We start from the raw sequence: 27177 nt of genomic DNA, 5'->3' as shown, positions 1-27177 counted from the left end.
AGTGGAAAGAGTGTTATAAACCACATGGTCTTTTACTTCTAGTTACAGTGGGCCAAACAGTGTGGCAGACATTTTCTTCAGAGGTTCATAGAATGTGGGGGTAGGGGGAGAGAGCAATCAGGGGCCGATAGGTGCAGAAACAGGGAGGGCACAGCTGATCCTGCAGCACAGCCTCGACCCCTTGTCTACAGCAGAACTGTACAAGGTGCACAGTGGAATCTTCTGTAGGATAGGATGTCTCTGATGTAGCATCCCTGGCCACATGTGGCTCTTGAACACTTGACATGCTTAACTGTGGCTGGGAAGCATGATTTGTAGCATTATTTAATTTAGCTAATTAAATTAAGTTTTTATTTATTTTTAACTGATGCTTAAAAATGTAAATGTTGTATATGTTCATTAATGAGGTACCATGTGGTGTTTTGATACATACACAATGCATATTGTTTAAAGCAAGTGAGACATCTCTGTCTCCCCAAATATTTATCATTTGTTTATAACGGAAACATTCACCCTTCTTTTGGCACCTCCTGGGAGGTGTGCAGTCTGTTACCATCAAGAATTTAAATGCATGTGACTAGCATGACTATACGTGGCTATACAGCTCTGAAAGCATTCACCACAAGTGGAAAGGGAGCTGAAAGAGCAATGGGGACTTTTTATCTGGTATCATAGTGTCACCCTGCTTAGGCTGGCACAAACTAAGTGATGCCACAGACATTCAGGATGACTGAGGTCTGCAAGTAGCAGCCAAGAGTAAGTTTCTGGCTGCTTCTGCAGAAGAAGTCCTAGTGGGATTCATTGGTCTGTTTATCCCTTGGTCCGTGCTGCTTCCATACTGCTGCAGCACAGCTGAGCCATTTCAATGGAGTGCATGGGAATAAGAATCACTACAAAATGATGTCCTTAAAGGATCAATGCTTGGCTCCAGCTGAGTGTAGCTAAGAGCCCTGAGATGATTGGCATTTATATGCCAGTCATGGAGGTAAGTGTAAATCCTCTTTAGAAACCCATTGTCTGTGCTATCAAATATCTCTACAGACTTTCATATTTAGTAGCTAGCATCTACTGAAAAAAATGACATGAGAAGATGTCAACACATCCTTAAACCCCAAAGAAACAATAGAAGCATGGACCAAGCAGCATGGACCAAAGAACAGTAGTTACATATCTACTGGGGGGACTCAGAACACCAAGTACCAGATAATTTTTTAAATCTATGCATACAACATCCCTAAGAAAGCATGATGAAAACTGGCAATTAACAAAATAGCTGGTAAAAAATTCTAAAGTTACAAAGTGAGATTAGACAAAGTTGTAGAGAGAATGAGCAAACTGGAAGACAGGTTAGAGGAACATACTGAGCCTCATGCTCAGGAGTAAAAATACTTCAGAAAAATATTTTAAAAAGCAGCAAACTTGACATGATGGAAAGTTGAATATTTGTATATTTGGAGTCATGTAGTGAAGAGAAGGGGATCTGTGTTTTAAAGCAGGAAGGATGAGAATGCTCTAAAAGTAACTGCAAATATCAAGTTCTGCCAAGTATGAAGCCAGGAATGCACATAGATATTACATAGAAAACTTATTAAAACCAAAGACAAAGAAATGATAAAATGAGCAATTTTCTTCAAAGGCTTTCTTCAAAGAAGCAATTATAAAATGACAGCTGATATCTTGAGAGAAAAAAATGAAAACCAGATGATGGGCACATTTTCAAGGCACTAAAATGGGAAATTAATGAGAAAATAACTATGAAGTCTTGGTTTTAAAGTAATCTTTGGTCAAAATCATCACTTCGGAACATGTTTGCAATTTAATGCAAACAGATATGATACAAACCCAAAGACTGGGGAAAGTCTGAATCGCCGTTAAAAACTGATGTTGTTTTACCAATGGGAATAAGAAAGAAAAGTGTGGTCTGTTCCCATGCAAGATGGTAGATCATGTCATGTGATAATTTGTGTGTGTGTGTGTGTTTTAATAATGTGTGAGACTTCAGTCTCTGTCTTGAGAATTGCCATCTGTAGCATTAACTCAAGTGTTTTAAAAAGCCTAATTTGTGAAGAAGAAAAAAAACACTGATGTTGAAGTAGAGGGTGGACAGACCATCTTTTAAATGAATATTTACATTTCACTGGATACTCATGATGATGAGTCTCTAATACCCTATAAAAGGAAGGAAATAATTTAGATGTAAATAGAAATGATAAGTTATTGAAACTTACTGAAATGACCAGAAGCTGTTTTTGAATGAACATGGGCATTCAAAAGATTTATTGATCAGATAGAAAAGCATTAACTCTAATAACAAGGATGGGTGTAGCCCATGATGGGGATGGGGAATGTTAGGGTTCTTCACTGAGACTAACAAAGTGAGGTTGTGAATTGATGAACATCTGACATCTGACAGCTATGAGCAGAGATTTTTTTTAAAAAAAAAATAAGATGTAAAAATAATTTTCAAAAATCCTAAAACAGAATAAATTTCAAGTAAAGTAAAGATCTTAAGTTCACAAAAGTCCTGTAAGACTGAAGTGCAGCCTGAGACACATCACAAAGAATTTCCAATCAGTAAATGTGACTAACTCAGGCTGTGGGTAGATTAGTATGTATTCTACTATATTCACCCATTTTATGTTACTATGATAAATTGCCCAAGGGTAACTAATTTTTCAAAGGAAAGAGGTTTGTTTATCTCACAGTTCTGAAGGTTTATGGCACAACGCTGGCTCCAGCCTGGCTCTGGTGAGTGCCCTGTGTTGGGATAATCTTTTTGTATACTGTGTCTCTGTTTTACCTCACCTGCCTAAGGCACCTTCTGATTGGTTTAAATAAGAGCTGAATGGCCAATAACTAGGCAGGAAAGGATAAGAGGAACTTCTGGGTAGAGATAGGAACTCTGAAAAAGAATGTGAGGCAGGAGGTTCGTCAGCCAGATGTGGAGGAAGTTGGAAGTATGGTACTGAGAAGAGGCAATGAGCCATGTAGCAGAATGTAGATTAATGTAAACGGGTTAATTTAAGTTTTAAGAGCTAGTTTGCAACAAGCTTAAGCTAAGGTCAAGCTTTAATAATTAATAAGAAGTCTTCATCTCATTATTTGGGAGCTGGCTGTCCAAAGAAAACCCGTTATAGCCCTGTAGGCTATTTCCCATAGTGGTAAGAGAACACCCATGTAAGGAAGGGAAGAAACTTTAAGAGACAAGAAGCCAGAGGGGACCAAAGTTCTGCAACCTCTCTCTTGGACTCCCTCCTTGACCCAGTGACTGTCCTCCAGCTTTATCAAAATTATGGCTCTGGGACCCACCCTTCCAAGTAATGGCTTCAGGAAACAGCTATGCTGCAAACATCCAGGAATGCAAAATCCCACCAAGGGTGTGAGAAAGTTCTGGCTCCACTTGAGTGTGGCCAGAGTTTAACTGCCATAAAAGCCCACAATGGTGCTCCGAGGCCCACTTCTCCTGAGTCACTTGTAGGTGTATAATCACTAATAAGCACACATAACATGTTTATAATAGCACTGTTCTTCAAGTCGGCAACTGAAAATATCCCAGAGGCCCATCAACAGCAAAGTGGATTAATGTATGATGAGGACTTTGCACAGTGATATATCACAACATTTATATAAAAAAAAAAGCAATGGCAGTGTTGCAGGAAAAGGTAGATAATTTTCACAGACTTGGAGTGTATGTGTTTACTTTAGAAAACCACAAAAGTGACTGATAGGATCAGAGATAATGACAACGCTCACATTAGGATGATGGAAGGGGAGGTGGTGACGAAATAATGTTGTGGATGTAGGTGATGTGCTCTACAGACACAGGTGACATTCTGAGTGGACACTGGTGATGTCCTATTTCTTGGCATGGAGTGTGATACATGGGCATGAGTGTGTCAGCTGTACGATGCTGTTAAGTGAATACTTTCTAAGATATTGTGTGTATGTGTGTGTGTATGTGTATACACATACACACACACATACACACACATACATATATATACACATAAATGTACATATGCATACATAGAACATATACATATATAATATGGATTTATATACATTAATTCAAATAACTGAAATATAAGAAAGAAATATCGACTTGGAATTGAGCATGTACTATCTTAGCTAAGTCTGAAGAATGAGATAATTATCTCCATAAGAATGTTTACAATAATAGAATATATTATGATCTGTGTTTCCTATGTGGCTCCCATGTGTTTCCACAGCACACACTATGAAAATGTTGAATATAGACCAGTTTTAGAATTATTGCATGTAGGGCTGGGGAGATGGCTCAGCCATTAAAGACTAGGCTCACAACCAAAAATATAAGAATTATTGCATGTAGGTGACATATTGCTGATGAGGTAAAAATACATGTGCATACATACATGTGAATGTGTGAGTATGTACATGTGTGTACACATGCATGTTTTATGTGTATGTGTGCTGCATGTGTACATTTGAGTGTGTGTGTTTTAGAATAATCATAAGGAAATCAACCCCCAGCCTCCTCAGCAGGAGGTGCAGTTCATTACTGATGGGGAAAAAGACAACTGTAGTAACAACACATCATGTGACTGAAATCTTGAAGGAAACAGATGAGGTCACTGTTCCTGGATTTAGCCAGAGACGGGATGGTGCAGGTGAAAAAGGCCACAGCAGAAGATGGGTGGCGCAGCTTTCTCATGCCATGTTGTGTAAGATTGACATAGCTTCACATTTAAGAAGTGACCTGTGATTATCCATCGAGTGTACTGTGAATTAATATTTAGTAACAGCTAAAAGGAGCATGTACCTCAGAAAACACCACACACACACACACACACACACACACACACACACACACACCACAATACATGCTCACATGCACATATACACAGGCAGACAGATGCATGAACACACACACACACACACACACACACACACAGGCATACAACACATATGCATGGACACACAGGTACATGCACACACATCACAAATGCATACAGGTGCATGAGTCATGAAATAACCCCCAAATGTTACAGATTCTCAGAGAATAACAGGAGATGTGAGCTGATTAGTCTCTTTGTCAACCTGACACAAGCTAGGGCCGAGGGAAGAGGGAGACTCAATTGAGAAATTGCCCGTGATGAATTTTCATGATTGACCTGAGAGGACCCATCCCACGGTGGGCAGTGTCACCCTTAGGCAGGTGGCCCTGGGTCACATGAAAAGGCAGGCTGACACCTTTGATAGCCTGGCATGGGGTACACACTTTTAATCCCAGCATTCAGGAGGCAGAGGCAGGTGGATCTCTGTGAGTTCGAGGCCAGCCTGGTTTACAGAGTGAGTTCCAGGACAGCCAGGGCTACACAGAGAAACCTTGTCTCAAAAAACAATCAAAAATAAAGGCAGGTTGAGTAAGCCAGGGGTGGGGTGGGTGAGGGGGTGTGGAGGGGGTGTGGGGAATGAGCCAGCCTCTGCTTCAGTTCCTGCCTCCAGGTTCTTGCCTGGAGTTCCTGACCTGACTTCTCTCGGTGATGGAATGTGATGTGGAAGTGTAAGCTGAAACTGACTTGCTTTTAGCCTTAGTGTTTTCTCATAGCAAAGAAAGCAAACTAAGACAAGAGAGATATCCATTCCATCTGATATAATTACGATGTCACAACTAGATAAGACAGTGTGAGCAAGGGACTCTATTAAATTTCATGTTAGTCAGATAAGTCCTAAGTCATTATTATCAAGATCAACCAGATCTAGGAAGAAGAGCAGGTGACAACTTCACAAGGTTAATGATGAGAATACGGAGATAGCTAAAAAATAAAAATAACTATCACCAGGGACCCACATTAAGAGAATAAAGGATAAACTTTATCTCACTAGGTGCTGCAGAAGCTTTTGATAGAAGTCAAGCCCATTCCTGATAAAAAACCACTTAGAAAACATGGGATAATGAAATGCTCTTATCTTGATCAAAAGTATTTACCAGCAAATGGAAGACACATCTTACTTAACAGAGGAACACTCATGGTGCTTTCTCAACCAAGCCCCAGGAGGGTGCCTGCTCTGTATAGCCTAGGACTGCTGACAATTCTCAATAAGGGGAAAAATGAAAGAATAACACAAGCCATGACCAAAATGGTATCAGTTATATGATGATTCTCTTTCCAATAAAGATGCAGAAGTGTGAAGTGATGCCAGAGAACCGGTCAGCAGAGTTCAGCCATCAAGCTTAATCTCAGTCCCTGAAAAACCAATGGCTTTTCCTTAAGCAGCAACAACCAAATAGAAAATATAACGTGAAAAATTCCATTCACAGAGGACTAAAGATAAGAAACATCTCCAGACTATGCTTGTCTATCGAAAGAATGAGTATTGGCCTGACTTGATAAAGAGACCCCGTCACTGTCCGAGGCAGGATGAACTAAAGTCAGTCACCCAGAGCACCTAGTGGGTTTGCAAATATAAATTATTGGTTTGGAGACATGACCTTCTGCTGGGCTGTGCAGGGCACTTGCTCCTTCTCTCTGTGGTTCTGTACCTCTGTGGCCTTGGGTTCCCAGGAGGTTTATATTTGAAAATGGATAAGATGGAGAGGGATAGCGTGAAGGATGACAAGTGGTTGCTGCAGGCTGGGTGGGTCCTGCCATGTCTCTTCACTCTCTACCCTTTGGAACTGAGGCATCTTGTGGCCCCAAAGTGAAGGAAGATGGGAGTCATTGCCCAGTGTCCAGGAGGATTAAGAGCGTGGCTGGAGCCTCTGACCCTCCACATGCTCACTGTGATGCATGTGTGCTCTCACACACAATAAATAAATAAAAGGGTAATAAAATTTATTTTTAAAGATATTTGAAAAGTATGTTCACAGTGTATTCTCTGCTCTGGGCAGAATCAGGAAATCATTTTGCAGTCATTGGTATAGAGGCCACAACCCTCTGATGCCAGTCCATTATAAGAAGTCATTATTGAGCAGATCATGTGCTTAACACAGTGAGACTCAGACAGAGGTGGCCACAGTACAACTCCAGTCTCAAATATTGAAGACCTATCAGAGAGCACACTCAATGTGTGTGAATTGAGCAAACAAAATCTTGCACATGCTTGTTAAACCTTCTTGCCATGACAGACATGATGGAGCAATGAAGATGCTGGGATCTGTTTCAAATATCACAGTGACATTGTGGGCAGAGGGAATGGTTCAGATGCTATGGTGATGTCAGGGATGGAGTGAGTTGTTTGCACATAGAAGAGCCTAGGTGCTAGGAACTGTAGTGAAAAGTAGGTAAGGAAAGCTTTTGACCTCTGCAACTATGTCAACAAAGAATTTTAATCGTCTTATTTTATCCACTCAGTAGTTTCAGTGACCCTTACATGAGTAGAGGGATGGAAGTTATCATCTTACATCATAATCATAGATGCACAGTATAAAATGTAAGGTGTAAACGTGCACAGCTGAACTTCTGAGAAACAAAGAGGAGTCCTCAGGGATCGAATTACATAGTCCCAAACAAACGCAGCTGGACAATGCTGGAACCTGTGTTTCTCTTGGGGTATCTTCTACCTTATAAAGTGAAATCCTTTTGTGAGACAATCTGATGTCTTTGGAATCATGCAATGGACAGAGATGTAACAGTAACTCCTATCGGGAACTTGAAAGACAACACGTCGGGGGACATGTACCAGAAATGAGATGAAAATCCACCTGTCAACACAGAGGAAAACACAACCATCCAAACCAGGACCCCAGGCAAAATAAGAAATGTGATATGAATCATTGACTCATCTGGATCTGGAATTGAAATCACATTTGTAAACTGGCACAGAAGTTTCCAAGTGATGCAGTTGCTATGAAGTGGACATGGGCTTGAAGTCCCTGAGCCTGAGGAACCTCAGCAGAAACAAGTATCCAGTTGATACTCTTCACCTCAAGCCACCAGATGAGCCTTCAATGTAAAACATTGAAAACTCAACCCACTATCTTGATCAATAACCTCCAGATGCAATATGGAGAAAGTAATAGATTTGACAGTATACTGAAGTATCATCCTCATAGACACATGTATGTATCAAGATACAGCAAAACTCAAAAGATAATGCTGAAAACATCAAAAAGGCAAGACACTGAAAAATATCAGGGAGAGTTAGGAGAATTGTCAAGACACAATTTTTTTTAAGAAATGATGCAACTCATTAATAAAATCAAGAATGGATGCCATGTTGAGTACAGAGTTTGTATAGCTAAAGAAAGAATTGTTGAATGGAGGAATTCCCTGGAAAAATTTTACAGGGAGCACTTAAGTAGGAGAATGTGAGAGAGAGAAGTTTACAGAGGAGGACTGGATGAAAAGAGGCAGCATCAGCTAATTGAGGTTCTGATATTAGAGAGAATGGGAAACATATTTAAATCCCCAAACAGTCAGATGATGAAACTGTTGACCGCTGTTCATCTTTGCATAACTCTTAGCAAATATTGGCCATGTCGAGTAATATTTTCAGTAACTCATTTCTAAGATTACAACTGTGTGACTAGCTAAAAGTAACACAATATTTGAAAGTGAGGATGTAACAAAGCCTCTGTAAAGTCCTTATCATTAAATGTAAGGCAGCAATATGGAATCTGAGACCTGGTTGAGTATGCATCAGCTAAAACATGTCATTTTGTAAATATTAAAAAAACAAATCTGTGATGAGCCAGTGAGATGGCTCAGCAGGTAAAGGCTCTTGCCACCAAGCCTGATGGCCTGAGTTAGAGTCGAAAGAGTCCACATAGTGGAGGGAGAGAAGCAGCTTTCCCAGTGCTCCTGACTTCTGTATGTATACTGTGGCTACACAAACACACAGAGATACACAATAAATAGATCATCAGGAAAAAAAAAAACACCTGTGTCAAATAAAAATGTTGACATAGCAGAAAGAGTTGTAACAAAAACCAAGCATAGAGCATTAGGAAGTAAAGTCAACTCCGTCAATCATGAGAATAAAAGCAAACGGATTAGACACACGTTGCAGATAGTAAGGCAGAAATTCTATTAGAATTGTCTAGTGGAGTAATATCTGTAGGGTACACAGCTAAGCACATACATGCTTTAGAGATAAAATAATAAAGCCAAGTCTGTGGGACCAGGCAGAAGGCAGAAAGAAGCACTGCATGTCACCATGCTGTCATCTGTTTCTAGAATGCTGGGCCACCACGATATGCTTCACAAATTTCCAAAGACCGACACTGGTATTAGTTATTTGAACAGAGTGTAATTTATCCAAGAATCAATTAGTTGGGAAATGTAACAGTTGAGGGATTGAACAATGCATCTCCAAACAATCTGTCAGTCAAAACGTCAAAGCAAAAGCCAGAAAATGTTCTGGTTATAGAAACACAGCACACGGTGCAGAGCTGGGGAAGCACTCAGAGGGGAACTAAAGCTTTCATGTTCATCTGTACCTATTTTAGTGTGTGTGTGTGTGTGTGTGTGTGTGTGTGTGTGTGTGTGTGTGTGTGTGTAAGTGCTCACAGAGGCAAGAATGGGGAGTTAGAGCTCCTGGAGCTAGAGTTACAGGTGTTTGCGAGTAGAATTGTGCTAAGAAACTAACTTAGGCTTTCTTTAAGAACAAGCCATACTTTGGGCCTCTAAACCATCTCTCCAGCCCTACTACACATTTTAAAAATCATTAAAGGAGGTCTAGCAAGCTGGCTCAGGAGACACCCAGTTCAGATCTAGTGAGCTGAGTAGAAGAGGAGAATTGGCAAGTGGTCTTCTGATCTCTATACACACCTTATGGCCCAAGCACCCATTCAACCAACCAACTAGCAACTAACTAGCTAACAAACCAGCCAACCAACTAACCACCTAACTAACTAACAATAAGTAATGTTTTTAAAATGTGAAAGGGTTGGGGCTGGAGAGAGGGCTCAGATGTTAACAGCACTGCTTGCCCTTCTAGAGAACTGGGGTTCAGTTGCAAACGTCTACATGGTTGTTCACAACTGTCTGTAGCTCCAGTTCCAGAGGACCCAATGCCTTCTTCTAGTATCTGAGAACAACATTCATGCATGTAGCACACAGAGATAGATGCAAGCTAAACACTCTTATGTATAAAATAAAAATGAAGGATTTTTTTAAAGATAGAAGGGCAGTTTTGAACAAATGACATTAAAAAGAAGAGGAAAAAAAGTAAAAACAGATTACTTTCATTTTACACAAATAAAATTTTATATGCAAAGACCATTTCTCCAAAATACATAGCTTGTCAAACAGATTCAGAAAGTAAAAGAAACTCTAACGACTCCAATAAGTGTGATAGCACTAAGTGGGCAGTTAGAAATCCAACTTGCTAGTTATTTCTACCTCTGGTGAAGACAGAAGGTCATGAGCAAGCTCCATTCCCAGGTCAATGTGTCAAAGAGCAGGAACAGATGGATCTCAGGCTCCCCTGTGATAGTGAGCAACAGTGTAAGGGGATGTGCTGCTGTCAACAGGCCTGCATCTACTCCCTTGTCCCAGCAGTCATGGACTCAAGGTGCCTGGGCAGAGCTGAACCCTCAAACTCTTTCAGACCCACCTGTGGCCAGATGAAGAGATGCTGACGTTGTCGTCGGCAGTGTCTGGGCCAACCACAGTCAGATCTAGCCCAGAGCTAACTCCAGCTAACTCTGTGAAGCGTGTGGGTCTTTGTTAGAAAACCTTGCATTTAAGGTTCCAGTCCACCATGTCTGGCTAGATCGGTAAGCTCAGCACAAAGTGGAGAACTCCATTTCTTGACAGGACTCCCTCTCTGCCTTATTTGAATAGTGTCTTTAGGCCCAGATGCTTGATTTGGAGGATGACCTTGCACAAAAAACTTCCTGCAAATGCTATATGACCCTTTGCACAAGCCTCCCTCCTTTTCCTGGGCTCTGGTATTTGAATGGGTAAGTCATTAATGTTCAGCTGTCCTCAATCAGGTCTGCATATGTAAATTAGGTGTGTTCTCTCCCTTGTTCATCTATCCTCTCTTCCCCCTGACCTGAGCTATATAAATCGGCCTCGGGGCTTCAATAAATTGAGCCTGGTCACTGAAGCTGACTCCTGGAGGTCCTTTCCATCTTACTTACAGCGGTCTGAACCACGCTCAATGTTTCTGCTCCCTTTTCCTGCTCCAGCTGGTAGCCAGTGACGCTCAGAGGAAGAAGGGACCCTCATGTCATCAGGGTGCACCCCAACTACATACATACTGGAATGCCCCTCCAGCCCCAGAAGCAAATATGGACCCGAAACATGAAAATGAAGCAACCCCTGCATCTACTGCATTTTTACTCACTGACTGAGATGAAGTGGTCCTAGGTGTTCTAAGAGCCTTACAGGCAAACAGCACCCAGACTCGGAATGAAGGATGTCCATCTGACTTCTTCTAACTAGCAGGCAAGCTGGTGAAAACAACTTTTGTAAAGATCTAATGGTGTAAGGTGAAATACAGGCACGAAGGGGATGGAGTCCTTGTGTAGAACAAAGACGGTAGTTCTGACAAAGAGCAAAGTGAAAATCTAGGAAGAAAAACACTATATCTGAAAATCAAACAAAAAGTGACGAAATGGGCTTTGAAGTCGATTAGAGACTTAAGGAGATAAGAGCGGTGACATTGAAGACAGAGCAATATGGAGCTCCCAGGTAAGCAGACAAAACACTCTGAGAAGAAAACAAAACAAAACAAAAAGCAGAAACACAGGTATGGAGAGATGTGTTGCTGCAGTGAGGAGGGAGGGGAGGAGGCCGGGAAGGAATGTCACTGTGATCCCTCCATTTGATGAAAGAAAATGTCCTGTGCAGACGCAGGAAGCTCAGTGTGTCCCAACAGACTCAGTGTTAGGACCCGCCCAGCGTCCTGACGTCATATCCTGCTTCTCCTTCCTCCCTCCCTCTCTCTATTCACGAGGTTGCCTGCGCATTCGTTTTCCTTTCTCTCCTTCGCTCACTCTCTCTCTCTCTGCCCCTCTCTTTCTCCCTCTTTCTCTCTATCCCCCCCCACCTTTAATCAAACTTTCCATGTGGATGCCATGCCTGCATGGTGTGAATAACTTTTCCCTGTACCCCTCGGCCTCCGCCTGCACGGCGGGTCTCCTTGGCTCAAACTCGCCAAGGCCTCTTGCGCGCCATTCCACAACACACAGTGCTCCACCTATCACATTGAATCGCTGAAAAACTGAAGAAGAAAGAAAAGGAAAAAAAGAAAAGAAATAAGAAGCAAGAATTAAAAAGCAACCTCTAGAGAAGGAGGGTCTGTGTCCCATGACACGGAACCACAGTGTAGCTGATAGTTCATTAGAAAACAAAACCTGCCAGGGAGCGGGGAACACAGGATCACCTTCTCAGGACTCAAACCAAAAGAACACAGTAACCTGAAATTGGTACCCAGAAAAACTGAAGTCAAAAATCTCATGCATCATCTGGTATGGACTGATGAACAGTGTAGGTAAGAGCCCATTCCAAATGCTCTCTGCTCAAGAGAGCAATGGGGTGTTATTACCCCATGTTGTGTTCATAAATCCCAATGTCTTCTGTATGAGTGTGGAATGCATGACAGTAACTTGCCTGTCTGTTTATAATTAAGACTTTTAAAAGAGTGCGGCAGGAAGAACCAGGCAATAAGACAAGAGTCAGCTGAGGGAAACTATAGTCCACATGATCAGAAAGAACTACAGCCCAGGGAACGAGGCCAGAGGAATGTCAGAGCCATGAATGCATGATGTATTGGAGACTGTGTGCCTCATTCTCCTGTCTCAAATATGTGAAAGGCAACGGCTTGAAGCAAAAATAACATGAAGGATCTATGATAGGATTGAAGACACCCAGGCAAATAAGGCACACAGAACAATAGTTACAAACAGCAAGACACACACCCTATGTAAGGCATTCATATCGGGAGTCTGGCATGTTAATTTGATGTAGACCCCAGTAAGTTTAAGAATATCTTCTGTAAATTCTGGAAAAGTCCCTAAAAACAAAACATAGAGCTAAAAACAGAGGGAGATCAGATGTAATAGGAAGTTGTAGTAAAGAAATAAACAGGCTCAATGAATAGAGTGCCCCACCATGCAAGCAGGAGGAACTGAGTTCAATCCCCAGCACCCACACAAACACCTGGGCACCACTGTGCTACACACCTATGACCCAAGCACTGGTAAAACAGAGACAAGAGGATCCTGGGGGGCTTGCTGGACAGCCAATCTAGAAGAAACAGGAGCTCCACGTTCAGTGAGAGGGCCTGTATCAAAAGATACAGTGAAGAGTGATTAAAAAAGACACCTGATGCTGACCTCTGACCTCCACAAGCAAGTAAGTGCATACATACGTGCACACCACACACACACACACACACACACACACACACTCAAAAAAATTCAAGTTAAATTCAATGCAAATGGCAGCAGGTAGATTGACCCGCTGTAGTGATGAGCCCTAGACTCTGAAAGTTCTGGTATCTTCCAGCCTCCCTCCCTGGAGGGGTCACTAAGGTAATGTCCATCCTACCACAAGCAGCAAGGAAACTGGAGAACAGGGCAGAACAACCATTCAGTGGCCTCTGGAAGAAACATTAATGCGTCTGTGAGGCATGAGAGACAGGTGCTGAGAGGCTTGCCCTGGAGCACTGGCTTCTGCCTGGACATAGCTTCTGGACCATCCCAGACTAGATCCCCAAACCCGGCTCCATTGGGGAGACAGAACTAGTATCACTTAAAGCCAGGGCCCCTGGGGTTTTCAGTACACAGTGGACGGAAGTGAAGGGCTGCTCAAAGCACGAACCCCGCAACACTACACAGGAGGTCCTGGAGGCCAGGCCAAGAGGGAGACTGGGCACTTGTCTCAGGTTGCTTTCTTGACAGAAATGTTGTGATAAACAACATAATCATAGCAACATGGGGAGAAAGAGTTTATTTCAGATGATAGGTAACAGTCCGTCACTGAGGGAAACTGAGGCAGGAACCACAGGAAGTAACCTGGAGGTAGAAACTGAAGCAGCGACTATGGAGGAACACTGTTTACTGGCTTGCTCCCCATGGCTTGCCCAGTTTGATTTTTTTTTAAACACAACCCACGACCACCTGCCCAGAGTGTACCACCCACAGGGCAAGGGCCCCTTAACATCAATCAGTAATCTAGAATGCTCCAGACAGACTTTCCGTCAGGCCAGTCTGATGGAGGCGTTTGCTCAGCCGAGGATCCTCTTCCCCAGGTTTGTCAGGTTTGTGTCAGGTTGACAAAAAACGATCCCAGAAAGGGGTCTAAGACACCGGGAAGTCTAGAATAGAGGAGGAGAAAGGTCTCACTGAGCAGAACCCAAGGGAGGGCTTACAGAGAGAGGTACAGAAAAGTGTAGCATAGCCCAAGATAAGAGGGAGATTAAAAAGTCAATTGCAATTTTGTGTATTGAAAACAGTAACCATAAAATATCAATTATGGCCGGGCGGTGGTGGCGCACGCCTTTAATCCCAGCACTCGGGAGGCAGAGCCAGGTGGATCTCTGTGAGTTCGAGGCCAGCCTGGGCTACCAAGTGAGTTCCAGGAAAGGCGCAAAGCTACACAGAGAAACCCTGTCTCGAAAAACCAAAAAAAAAAAAAAAAAAAAAAAAATATCAATTATGGAAACAAGAATAGCTATAAGATTCCTAGGAATAATTTAAACAGAAGCATTGAGAGCCCAAAGAATAAGATGTGTCAGTCTTGACTGAAGACGCTAAGAAAGAGCTGTATATCTGACATGATCTCTCTACACAGAGGAGACAGGCTTGTTGTTATAAATAATAAATCATAACATAAATATAAATAAATAAATAAGTGCCCCCTTTGTCAGACTAATCCAGAAGGTTAGGGACTTCTTCAGAGAGTATGTAGACTTGAGTTGAACTTGTTGTGGAATAGAGAGGGCTCAGAACCACCAGAGGAGTTGCCAGGTACAAGATTTTCTGTGAAGATTAACATTGGGTAGGGAGATCGCCCAGTGGTTAGAACATTTGCCACACAAGTATGAGAACAGAGTTTAGATATTTAGACCGTATGTCAACACTAGGTGGGCATGTGGTCCTCTTGTAATTCCAGCCTAGGAAGGCAGAGATTGGGGGAGGGGTCCCCAGAGCAAGCTGGTTAGCAAGACTATCCATATCTATGAGCTCTAGTTTGATTAAAAGAGCCTGACTCAATGAATAAAGTGGGGTGGGAAAGTGATCAAGAATGATTCCCTACATCAACCTCAGGCCTCCACATGCAGGTGCACACTCACATGGATGGAATCATGCATACACACTCAGAAATGGAAAGGGGAAAACTGGGTAATGCCAAGTGGTGTTGGCACAGAGAGGAAATTGTGGACTAACAGGGGAGGAAGTGAGGACCCTGACAGTCAGCTTGCATGATGGACAGCTGGACAGTGAGAGGGACAGTCTCAGATGGCTGAAGAACACCCAGGACTATGCTGTCTGTGTGGCTGTGGGGAAGGGTGAGACTGTTATGGAAGTCTGCAGCGGAAATCCCTAACAGTAGAAATGAAAACTGGGCTCAGTTGGGCACATACTGCTCTTGCAGAAGACCTGAGGTCACCTGTAATCCTAACTCAAGAAGATCTGATGCTCTCTTCTGACCTGAGGGCACCCACATAAGTGTGCATATACATACACACAGAGACAAAGAAATCAAAATCTTCGGTTTTTGAAAGATTATTTTTATTTCATGGGTGTGGGTGTTTTGCCTGCGTGTGTGCATGTATGTGCATCACGTGTGTAAAGAGGCCAGAAAGAGTGTGTCATATCCTTTGGAACTGGAGTTACAGATGTTATGAGCTGATATATGGGTGCTGGGAATAGAACCTGGGTCTTGGCAAGATCAGAAAGTGCCCTTAAAGACTGAGCCATCTCTCCAACCCCCAATCTTCACTTTTTTAAAGATAAAAGTTATTCTATGTATTATTATTATTATTATTATTATTATTATTATTATTTTTTTTTTTTAGTTTTGTTCTTTTTGAAATACAGGGCATTGCTATTATGCTTGGACTGGTCACAAACTCAAGCAACCCTCCTGCCTCAGCTCCCAAGCAGCTGGTTCTACAGGCATGTACCTCTGTACCCATACTACAGACAGACTAGATCCTGGGATGAGATATCTGCAGAGCATGTAGCTGGTACTAGATCTGAATCCAAAACACTGATCAATGAGGGAAAAAAAATCAAAATAGAAACATGGTCAAAAAACAAAAACAGGATTTTGAATACACATAGGAAAAATCTTCAAACTCATTAATAGGAAGGTAGATGTAAGGTCTGCACAGTTCAGAAGTTCAAGAACCTACTGTTCCAGGGCCCTAGAGGAAGTGACACAGTGGGACCTATGTTTATCTGCTGGGTTCCCAGGGCCTCAACCCAATACCTAGAGCACTGGGGAAGTGTGTGTCTCACAGCCCCGGAATATTACTTCTGCCATTGTGGCCAACCTTGAGATACATAAGGGGGAAGGCACATGACATTGGCCTTCTCCATTCAAATTAGTTTGACACAAGGAAACCCTGGAAAACAGCAGAAATCCATCAAGAGGAAAATAGATAAACAAATTGCAGTATATTCACATAACGCACTCGGTGTGGAGCAGACAGATGAGCTGGGGTTTTGTGCGGAGACACACATAACTCTCAATGCTGGGAGGATAAGCCAGCTTCAGGAAGATTCATACATTTTAATTTCATGTAGACAGTTTTATAAATAGAGAAATAAAATGCTGTGCACAGGAAGGCCGCAGACATGAGAACAGTATGATGGGTGCAAGGACTCAAATAAGCTGTAGTTTTTAAAGGAGTCACCAAGACAGGCGATGTGACCCAGGGACAGCAGCAGGCACCCAGGGCCACATTTTTGCATGGCATTTCATGTTCTGACTGAGTCAGGGACTCTCTTCAATCCCATTATATATGTCTTTACTGTTTTCTCTCTTTTTAAAAAATAAATTAACTTTTTAAAATAATTTTACATCCCAACCGGTTTCTCCTCCCTCCTCTCCACTTAGTCCCTCCCCCATCTCCCCTCTGTTTTCACCCCTTAACACTCCCCAATCCACTCCTCCTCTATTTCTGTTTAGGAAAGAACAGTTCTCCTATGGATATCAACAAAACATGGCATATCAATATTCAGTAAGACTAAGCACCTCCTTATGTGTTTAGGCTAGGCAAGGGGACCCAGTATGAGGAGTAGGGTTCCAAAAGACTGTAAAAAGGTTGGAGACAGGTGGGTAGTGGTGGCACACACCTTTAATCCCAGCACTCGGGAGGCAGAGCCAGGAGGATCTCTGTGAGTTTGAGGTCAGCCTGGTCTACAGAGCGAGTTCCAGGACAGGCACCAAAACAACACAGAGAAACCCTGTCTCGAAAAAAAAAAAAAACAAACAAACAAATAAATAAATAGATGAAAGAGTCAGAGACAGCCCCTGTTCCCACTCTTAGGAGTCCCACAAGAGGGCCAAGATACACAACTAAAACATATATGCAAAGTGCCTAGGCCAGTCCTGTGTATGCCCAACCTGACACTGCCCATGGCCTACCAAGTTGAGGTTTCTCATTCTTTTCTTCTTCCTCTTCTCATCTTGGGCCTCTGTGTTCCTGCCCATTGGATCGACACCCTCCATGATCATGGAGAAGCTCCTTCCCTCACATCATAGCCTTACCTTCCATGTGCTTACTAGTCAGTAAAGGATGCTGGGGGTTTAATGGAGCAACTTGGAGGTGGTGATTCTTCACAGAGCAAGAGCAAGCCCAACTCTTAGTCATTAGTTTCCCTCTTTCTCCCTCCCTCCCTCTCTCCTTCCTTTTGATCCTTCTCTCTTTTCCTTTTTCCTACCTCCATTTCCTCTGTGCTGCTTTCTCTGTCCCGTCTTCTTTTCCTCCCTCTCTCCCTCCCCTTTTTTCTACCCCTTTCTTCTTCCCTATCTCCCTTTCCTCTTTCCTTCTTTCTATCCCATCCTCCCCTTCTCCCTCCCTTCCTTGTTGATTCCACCCCCACACTCCTTGCCTTGTTCCTTCTCAACCTCCTTCCTTGTTGATTCCACCCCCACACTCCTTGCCTTGTTCCTTCTTTCTTCCCCATATTTTCATCTTTAACACTCATGCCTGGCAGGCATGAGTACAGAATCAGAAGTCACACTGGGAAACAGGTGTCTCCATGGAGCCTCCTCCATCCCAGGATGAAGAAAGGTGTTCCCAAGAGATAAGTCTTAAAACAAAACGGGGAGTTTGAGGACAGTGACAGTGATAAGTGAGGCTGGCCTCACTGTAAAGACCAGCCTTGAGCAAAGGACCTGCAGGAGGTGACAGAGAATTGTGTAGACTATCCCCACTTGCAGTATTCCACATCCCAGAAGCGAAAGGAGTGCAGGAAGGGGTAGATGGCGGGATCTAGGTCACATTGGAACCTAGGGAGGCCTGAGTGAGTCGGGAACCCTTGGGCTGTGAGCAGAAGTGGCGACATCATACATGGAGAAAAGTGTTAGTGGGGAGGCAAGGGAGGGGGGATGGAAATGTGTAGATTGACATCCCATAGTGAAGACTACGTGGGTCCAGGTGAGGGTGAGACAACATGTATGGGTGGCTTCGGCTGACAATGGCCAGTGGCAGGTTGTAGCTCGATGATGTAACCTGGACTTTATTCCTCGTGAGATGGACATGATTTAGACAGAGGCTCAGCTGTCTCTTCTCTGCAGATGTGTGAGCAAAATAAATGATGTTAAAGTAATAAAATTGGGTTCCAGCTTTTAGTATCAGAAGTGTACCACCATGTTTCAACCTTGCTTCATGCTGGGTGTGAGTGGACACTGGGTGTGAGTGGACACTGGGTGTGAGTGGACACTGGGTGTGAGTGGACACTGGGTGTGAGGGGACACTGAGTGTGTTGTGAGGACTATCAGAAAAGGCTTGGAGACAGAGACCTAAAGGAAAGGAGGAAATGTTACTGAGAGTATGGTACAAAGACATGATGCTTGGCAGAGATCCCTGAGTACCTGGCAGGGACACATATGGTGGTATTTTATTTGTACTGATTGTACTGATGTGATTTTAATTGTATGTTAATAAATAAAGTTGCCCGGGGGTCAGAGCTATTAGAGCCATAGCAAGAGCATGGTGGTTGTGGCACACGCCTTTAATCCCAGCACTTGGTAGACAGAGCTAGGTAGATCTCTGTGTGTTCAAGGATACAGCCAGCATTGGAGACATATGCCTTTAAGACCTGGAGGGCTGTACTTACAGGCAGTGATGAGGCAGTCACATGTTTGGGTTTACAACCAATGAGAAGGCAGAACAGAAAGACTATTTAAAGACAAAAACACAGGAAGTAGGTCTCTTTCGGAGAGGTAGGACCACCGCAGGAGGAAGGGTAAGGTTTTAGCTCTGAGCTCTGACCTCTGGGCTTTCTCTTTTACATTGGTTCTGTGTTTCTTATTTAATAAGGCGGTTGGTTACATCTACAGACACATGTCAGCACCAGTCCATGGGAAGATTCCAACTCTCAAGAAGAGCCCACTCTGATCTGTCCCTGTTGTACAAGACTTCTTCTGAGTCAAAGAACCTCCATCTTTGGGAGTGCAGCTGTGTCGACCCTGCAAAAGATCAGCTTGTTTACTGTTGACATTGTCTCACAGGAGGGGCAGGAAGGGTGGTTGGATGTTCACCTGAGTATGCAGACCCTCCTCTCAGTCATTTTTACCCCATTCTGTCCTCATTGCACATGGTGCCTTCCTCAGAGAGGGGCTGGTATAGATAGGCTGGAGAAGACAAGGGGAAGGGTGCATCCATCTAGGTGGCCATGAGGAAGCCTTTATCCAAGCTGGGTGAAGACTTTCCAATGTGACTGCTTTAGGTTCACGCCAAGCTCCTGACAGTAACCTCTCACCTATGCTTGGTAACCAGCTCCATTACCTCATTGGTTCCCCAGGGAGGCCTTTGGTTTGTTGGAATATTGGAGTGAGGGAGGTAGATACCTCTTAGTTTCCCTAAGGGAGAAAATTCTTGCAACAGCATCCCAGGGCTAATGTCCTTGAGCAGTGACCTTCCTTAGTGGACCCTCTGAATACAGAGACTACAGACAAGGTCCTTAAGGCCATTTCCTTCCAACTAGTTCACTTGGGATGGTGGTTCTATGGAATGTTGGCCAGTGTGCCATGTGGACCTCAGAAAGCCCCATGAGAGTTCCCTATTTAAAAACAAAACAAAACAAACAACAACAACAACAAAAAAACAACCAATACCAAAGGTTCCTGTGTGGATGACTCCTGGGAGTCCTTCCCCTATGGAGGACTGAATCCTGGCAAACACCTGTCTGCAGCCACCATAGATACCCTACCTCAAGATGCTACCAGATTCTCCACAACCACAGAATTTTTGCACATGATGGTGGCTGACCCGTGCCCCTGAAGCCTGGAGTATTTTGTTATACAGTATTATATGACTACAGAAGACTTTGGGCACAGGAGCTGGCACCTGGTCAGCGCTCAACAGCAGTACCTACTGTATTTGTCACAAACTGGCAGTGACACTTTTTGACAGTTGACATCCCTGGAGGATGCTGATCCCCTCTAGACTCAAGCTACAGATGACAACAGGCAGGCGGCACTATCAGCTGTTTGAATTAGCCAGAACCCTGAAGTCATGCAAGAGAAGCCAGCTATATGTGTGACAACCCCATCCTGGGGCCATCCTGGGAAGTCTAGGAGGACAAAGTGAGATATCTCAGCTTATGGAATCATGACTATGGATGCCCTTTCCAGCTCCTTCCTGGGCCTGGGCCTCCTGCCCCCTTCCTCTGTTATTTGTATAAGACATGCCTTGTATAGAGACATGCCTTGTTCTTGATCTCTGTTTCTGAGCATCCATCACTAGCTGTGGGCTCTGGGTGGAGGCAGCCTGAAGGATGTCTCTTTTATACTGATGGAGCCAGATTGAGCCCCCCCCCCCCCCGGAAGAGAACGATATGTTCAGTGTCCCAGCAAGACAAGGCACGGTTTCTCCACTCTGCCTGCTAAGAAGGCCTGGATTTCCATACATAAGTAGATTAACAATATGTGGGAAGGCAGGCAGGCAAAGCCCGAAAGAACCCACCATTCATTAACTTCTCCACACCCTGATAGGATCACAGAGGGCTGAGCCAAATTTCCACTTTGGTACCCCATCACAAAGCCCGTCTGCCCTTGTACCACCTGATAATTCTGGCTGCACCAGAAGCTGGCTGATGTTTCCCTAGGGAAAACGAATTCAGCTAGGAGCCTAAGCTGTGGGCCAGGGGACCCCCATATGCCCTGCTTGAGCAGAGCCTGGCACATATAGGTGGTAGGTTGTATCTCTGTGCTTGAGCCTTTCAGAAGGAGACTCGGTGCCCAGGGTTGGGGCTGTGAAGCCAGGTAAACTTATGGAGCTGCCCTGTACTACTCAATGCTGCAAGCAGCCAGAGTTTCACACTGTAGGAGGAATCAGCCTCTCGGGAGTGAAACAATAGATGCTCTCTTTCAACAGAACTTGGAGCAGGCACACATGTGGGGATTAAAAATACAGCCTGGGAGCAAGCACATGTGTGAGAATTAAGAATACAGCCTGGGAGCAGGCAGCATGTGCTCAGGGCAGTTCAGAGATCAAAGATGGTAGACAGAAAGGACAGTTAGGCCAAGTGACCATCTCTGTTCTGCAGCACTGGACAGAGGGCCATATGCCAACAGCCATGGAGGTGGGGCACATGTCAGCATAGATGAACTGAGGAATTTCCTTCATCGGATTGGCCTGTGACAAGTCTGTGAGGCATTTTCTTAAAAGCTAATGGATGTAGGAGTGGGCACAGTCCACTGTGAGTGGTGCCATCCCCAGGTAGGTGGGCTTGGGCTGCTTAAGAAAAGTAGCTGAGCAAGCCAGGAGAAGCAAGCAAGCAAGCAATATTGCTCTGTGGCCTCTGTTTCAGTTCCCACCTCCAGGTTCCTTCCCTGACTTCCCTTAGTGATAGACTGTGACCTAGAAGTATAATGTGGTGGTATTGTGTTCCTCAAAATATTGTGCACCCTAATAAACTTATCTGGGGTCAGAGAACAGAACAGCTACTAGATACAGAGGCTAGAAAATGGTGGCACTCACACCTTTAATCCTAGCATTCCAGAGGCAGAAATCCATCTGGATCTCTGTGAGTTCAAGGCCACATTGGAAACAGCTAGGCATGGTGACTCATGCCTTTAATTCCAAAAAGTGAGCCTTTAATCCCAGGGACTGACGGCAGAAACCAGAAAGGTAGATAAAGCGTGAAAACCAGGAACTAGGCTGGTTAAGCTTTCAGGCTTTCAAGACGGAGTTCAGCCGAGATTCATTCTGGATGAGGACTCAGAGGCATCCAATCTGAGGAAACAGGATCAGCTGAGGAACTGGCGAGGTGAGTTAGCTGTGGCTTGTTCTGCTTCTCTGATCTTCTAGCGTTCACCCCAAAACCTGGCTCCAAGTTTATTTTTATAAACAAGGCTCTTTAAGATTCATGCCACATCATAAGATGAAATAAACTTTTATAGGAACACTGTTCACTGGCTTGCTCCCAAGCTTATATTCAGCTACTTTTTTTGTATACATCCCAGTCCCACCTGCTTAGGGATGATACTGCCCACAGTGGGCATTTTTCTACCATATAAATCATTAACCAATACAATCTCTCACAGATGTGATCATAGGCTAGTTGGTAGAGTCAATTCTTCAGCTGAGGTTCCCTCTTCCCTAGTATATCATGTTGACAAACAGGAACCATCACAAGGGCCATCATCTAGGGCTTAGTGTCCTTTCATTGGGTGCAGTCATATAGGTTTAGAATCCCATAACGTGGAGAGGTCACTTCTCCTGGCACACCTAGTTGAGGACTCCCAGAAACTAAGTGCCAGGCAATAGACTTCATATGAGGACATTTTCTAGCACAATGAAAGCCAGCCAGGCTGAAAGAAACTCCAGACGTGTTTGAAGAAGTCTAATATTGCTGACCCATGAGCACGGAGGTTCCCAGGGGAAACTTGGATCCTGGCCTGGGGCATCTAGTGTCTAACACTGGATACTGAGCCATGGAAGATGGCACAGCAAGTCAGCCAGAGCTGGAAGAAGCTGTACTCAAGCCTCCCAGTTCAGCACCACTTCTGCCCAGTATGACACTAAGCCCCGGGCTGAGAGTCTCCAGGAGTCTCAGGCTTGTAGGTCATTTGTCAGAAAACTGAACGTTTTTATTTCATTTTATTATTAGAAATACAGTTTTTAGAAACATTTTATTAATTTTAGTTTTAGAAAAATAAAATTGTTGGCTAAAATCTAAAGAAGTGTGCTCTCTTACCCACAAAGGCTTTGGACACAAGACCTCAAGTAAGTTCTGTCACTGCTAGACAACTTGTCCCAACACCTTGGCTGAAATGCTCCTGCTTCAAATTCTTTCACTTTGAAAGCGTAGCCTTGGTTTGAGTCTCATCTGAAGGCAGGGCCGGGGGAAGACTTGCTTTACCTCACCAGCATGGCTGTGGCGGGTTCGGCTCCTCCAGTGTTGGTGATTCAAGGCTTTCATTTCTCACTAGGTATTGGCCGGAGACCTCCTCTCCAGCCAGCCCATACTTCCCCCAGCTCCAAGTGAGACAGGGAGAAAACATGATAGTAAAAAACCATGGTCTGTCTGTGACCTCATCTCCGAAGGTCACTTTGGCCAAGTCATGTTGTGAGAAGCAAGCTTGGAGGGGCTGTTATTACTTAGGGAGGAGGCCACACGGGGTGAACTCTGAGTGACACAGACCATCAACCAACCATCACTTCAGACGTCCCACTTCCAGCTGAACCCTGGATCTCAAGGCATAACACACACACACACACACACACACACACACACACACACACACACACACACACACACACATATTCTGAGGCACTAAAAACAATGGGTAATAAGTAACATTTCTTAATCACTAAGACAAATTAATGTTTGCAGCTTTCAGCTCTTGAAAAATGGCTTGTTTTTAAAAATAAGAACAAAATGCCCTGAGCCGCTCCATCAGCCACTTAGCTGACCTGTGAGGAGGTGGGGCAAGGTCTTTGGTTCTTAGAGGCCATAGCTGTAATGTTTTTGTTTTGGCAGGTGATCCCCTATACTTCAGGCCCATGCTAATGTTGAACTTATTACACAGCAAAGACTGACTTCAAATTTATAGTTATCTTCCTGCCTCAGATCCCTAGTAATGGGATTTTAAGTGTATGCCATTTCCTGCTGTTCCCACCATTGTCTGGAAGGGCATATTAGTGGGTGCCACCACCAGTGGCTACTTGGAGGTCTCCCCATGACATCACTGCTTTGTCTTTCTGAGTGCATGTGTGCTGCTTCCTGTCTGGCCTTAGTCTCCCTTGTGTGTCCTCCTCTATGTAACTGCCCCCCTCCTTCTGTGACCTCCCCTGGTCTTGGGGGTGAGATGTTTCATCTTGACTCACAGTTTGCTCTTCCTGTGGGTATGTGACTGTCCTCATTTCTTATTGCTACACGTCTCCTGAGCTTCTCAGGGGAGCCATGTTCCTGGGGCCTCCAGTATCTTCCTGAGTGTCTGTACATCACGGCTTCAGAGGACATTCGCTGGCCTGGGCAGAGGTTCAGATGAGATGAGATCACACATGAGGTCAGCGTGAGTCGGGGATGGGGCTGTGATCGATCCGTCCTAGAAGAGGGGGTGGCTGTATGAGGTAGAAATGGAGAGAGATGGCCCCAGGGCATCTGAATTCTGAGGTAACTGTCCTTCCTGAGAGACCTCAGGTCCCACCAGCTAATCATCACAAGGTGCCGGCAGGTAGGGACTGACTGTCACATGCAGATGGCAGGTGTGGACAGTTCTAGAAGATTCCCACTGCCAGGCCCTGTCCAGCACTGAAGGTGTTGAATAAGGCAGAGTCAAGTACCGCGCTCTGCACTGAGCTCTCTTGTCAATTTTTCAAAAGAGAGAGGGCAGGTCCTCCCTCCTGCAGAGCTGGGGTGGGCTTTAGAAACACCAGCCAGGTCTAGTCAGAGGAGGACAAAAGGAGTTAGGGTTAGGGACTAGCTAAACACCCTAGTAGAAGAGACAGCAGACAGGAATTAGCGAGCATTGTGTTCAGCATGGGGATGGACTCACCATGCCCTTAAGCAGACACTGTCAGAACAGAGGACACTGTGTCTGTCCATCACAGGGTGAACGGAGTTTGGGGAGGTGGCAATCATAGGATGTGAGCCCTGGTGCTATGCAATGTCATTTTAGCCTCTGTGCGGGGCCACTGTCTTGAGAAGACTCTATGTCCACACATGGCCATGGTGGAGGTCTTGACCTCTCAAACCCCTGACCACTTTCCCAGCTGACTTTCAACGGACTTCAGCTAGAGTTGTTGGAGGAGTGGCTTTCACATGAAGTAGGCTGCCAGATCATCTAGCAACTTCATAGAAGACGTTCTGGGGATGCCTTTAGGGAGACTGGGACATTTTTTGCGGAACCTTATGAAATACAAATAGGAGTAATTCATGAGGTTTCACTCTAGTGCTGGAAAACCCTGAAGACAGAGCCCTTTGTGCACAAGATCTTGTGTGGTGTCTTGTCTCCATGTTGTGGGCACATGAGGCCCTCAGAAGTGGTAGGACAATGGCTTCCCAGGGAGCTGTCCTTTGGCCTAGTGTCCTGGGCTTCCCAGAGAAAAGGATGGACATTTAACATCCACTCTTTAGGAAGGAGCCTTAAGTATGCCACACGTACTTAATTTCAAACCTTTCTCTCAGATGGAGAGGCAAGGAGGAGTCTCCTCTTGGTCTTATCCCCATGGTGCTAGCATCCGTCTATTCCGGGTGTCTGCTGTCACAAGGTTTGAAGTCAGTCCTATGGGCAGTTCCCCACCTTACTTTGAAGATACGATTACCCTGACATTGCACATATGTTCCCATTATGTGGACACCAACTGTCGAGGACAAGGGACACATGGCATGAAGCTGAGTACCAAGAAGCCGTGGGTGGGAAGGAGCTGACGAGGGGTGCCAGGGAGCACCTGGAGAGAATGGTGGAAGATGGCTGGGGAAGCATTCTTCGAGTTATTCCGGACCCTGTTCTGAACATACTGGGAACCATCCCAAGCTGGAGGAAGAGGGCTGAGCCCCATCCTTCCTGTGTGCCATGCCCTCTTCCCACCTTTGTGACCACAGGGCCTGCAGATGTCACTTGTTATCACTGGTGCTTCCCACACATCACTCATTTCTCAGGAAAGAGAAGACAGAGAGCAAGCCTCCCATCTATCCCCCAAGGGCACCTTGGAACCCAGAGCCTGGACCTGAGATGGGGGTCCCTTGGGCCTCCTCCCCTCTATCAGTTGGCAGTTAGGGTCTGTGGGACTCTCCATATTGCACCTCAAGTCCCCTCAAGTCCAGAGCTCAGAGAAGGTAGCCACTGTATGTAGCCAGTGCTCTCCTCACATCAGTGTGAGCAGACTCTGAAGCATGGATGGTTGGGCACAGCCATGTCTGTATGTCCTCTGGCTGCAGACAGAGTAGGGGTTAGAGGGATTTTATTAAGGGAGAGATTCATTTTATAGCTCTTAAAGTGGTTTGAAGCTGAGGGTGGTGGCCATGGCAGCAGCAATGTCACCAGACCCTCCAGGTCTGGACCTCACATTTGCATTGCAAAGGGACTTGGACCTTTTTCCCACTGGCCTGGTTTCTGGCTGCTGCTTTGCGAGCTCCACTGGAGTTCTGACCTCATCACGAATTTAATGAATTTTGTATTTTTTTGCACTGGGGCCCTTTGAAGTCTTTTTTTTTTTTTTTAAATGTGAAAACAAAACCATAGCAAGACTCTTTTTATGAGAGAAGAATGTTCACATTGAACAACCACTGAAATGCAGAGACAGACCTGGGAATAAATCAGTGTATGTGCATGGACTCTTTAGAGCATTTGCCAACATTAGCAGAAGTGCCCCAGACTCTGGTCGGGACAGCAGGGATTTTTGATAAGGAATTGCTGAGCTCAGAAAGCAAGATGCTGGAAGGTGTGTTAAGGAACATTTATTTTGGCAAAATAATGGGAAAATGTACAACTGCAGATTTATGTATGTTTATAAAGACACAATATGCATATGTCTTTTTATATCTGTAAAAATGTAGATATGTGTGTGCAAGAACAGACAGAGGAGTGATGTGTGTGTGCGGGTGTG

Source organism: Peromyscus leucopus, chromosome 20, assembly GCF_004664715.2.
Source record: "Peromyscus leucopus breed LL Stock chromosome 20, UCI_PerLeu_2.1, whole genome shotgun sequence".
Taxonomy (NCBI): domain Eukaryota; kingdom Metazoa; phylum Chordata; class Mammalia; order Rodentia; family Cricetidae; genus Peromyscus; species Peromyscus leucopus.
This window is presented reverse-complemented; position numbering follows the sequence as displayed.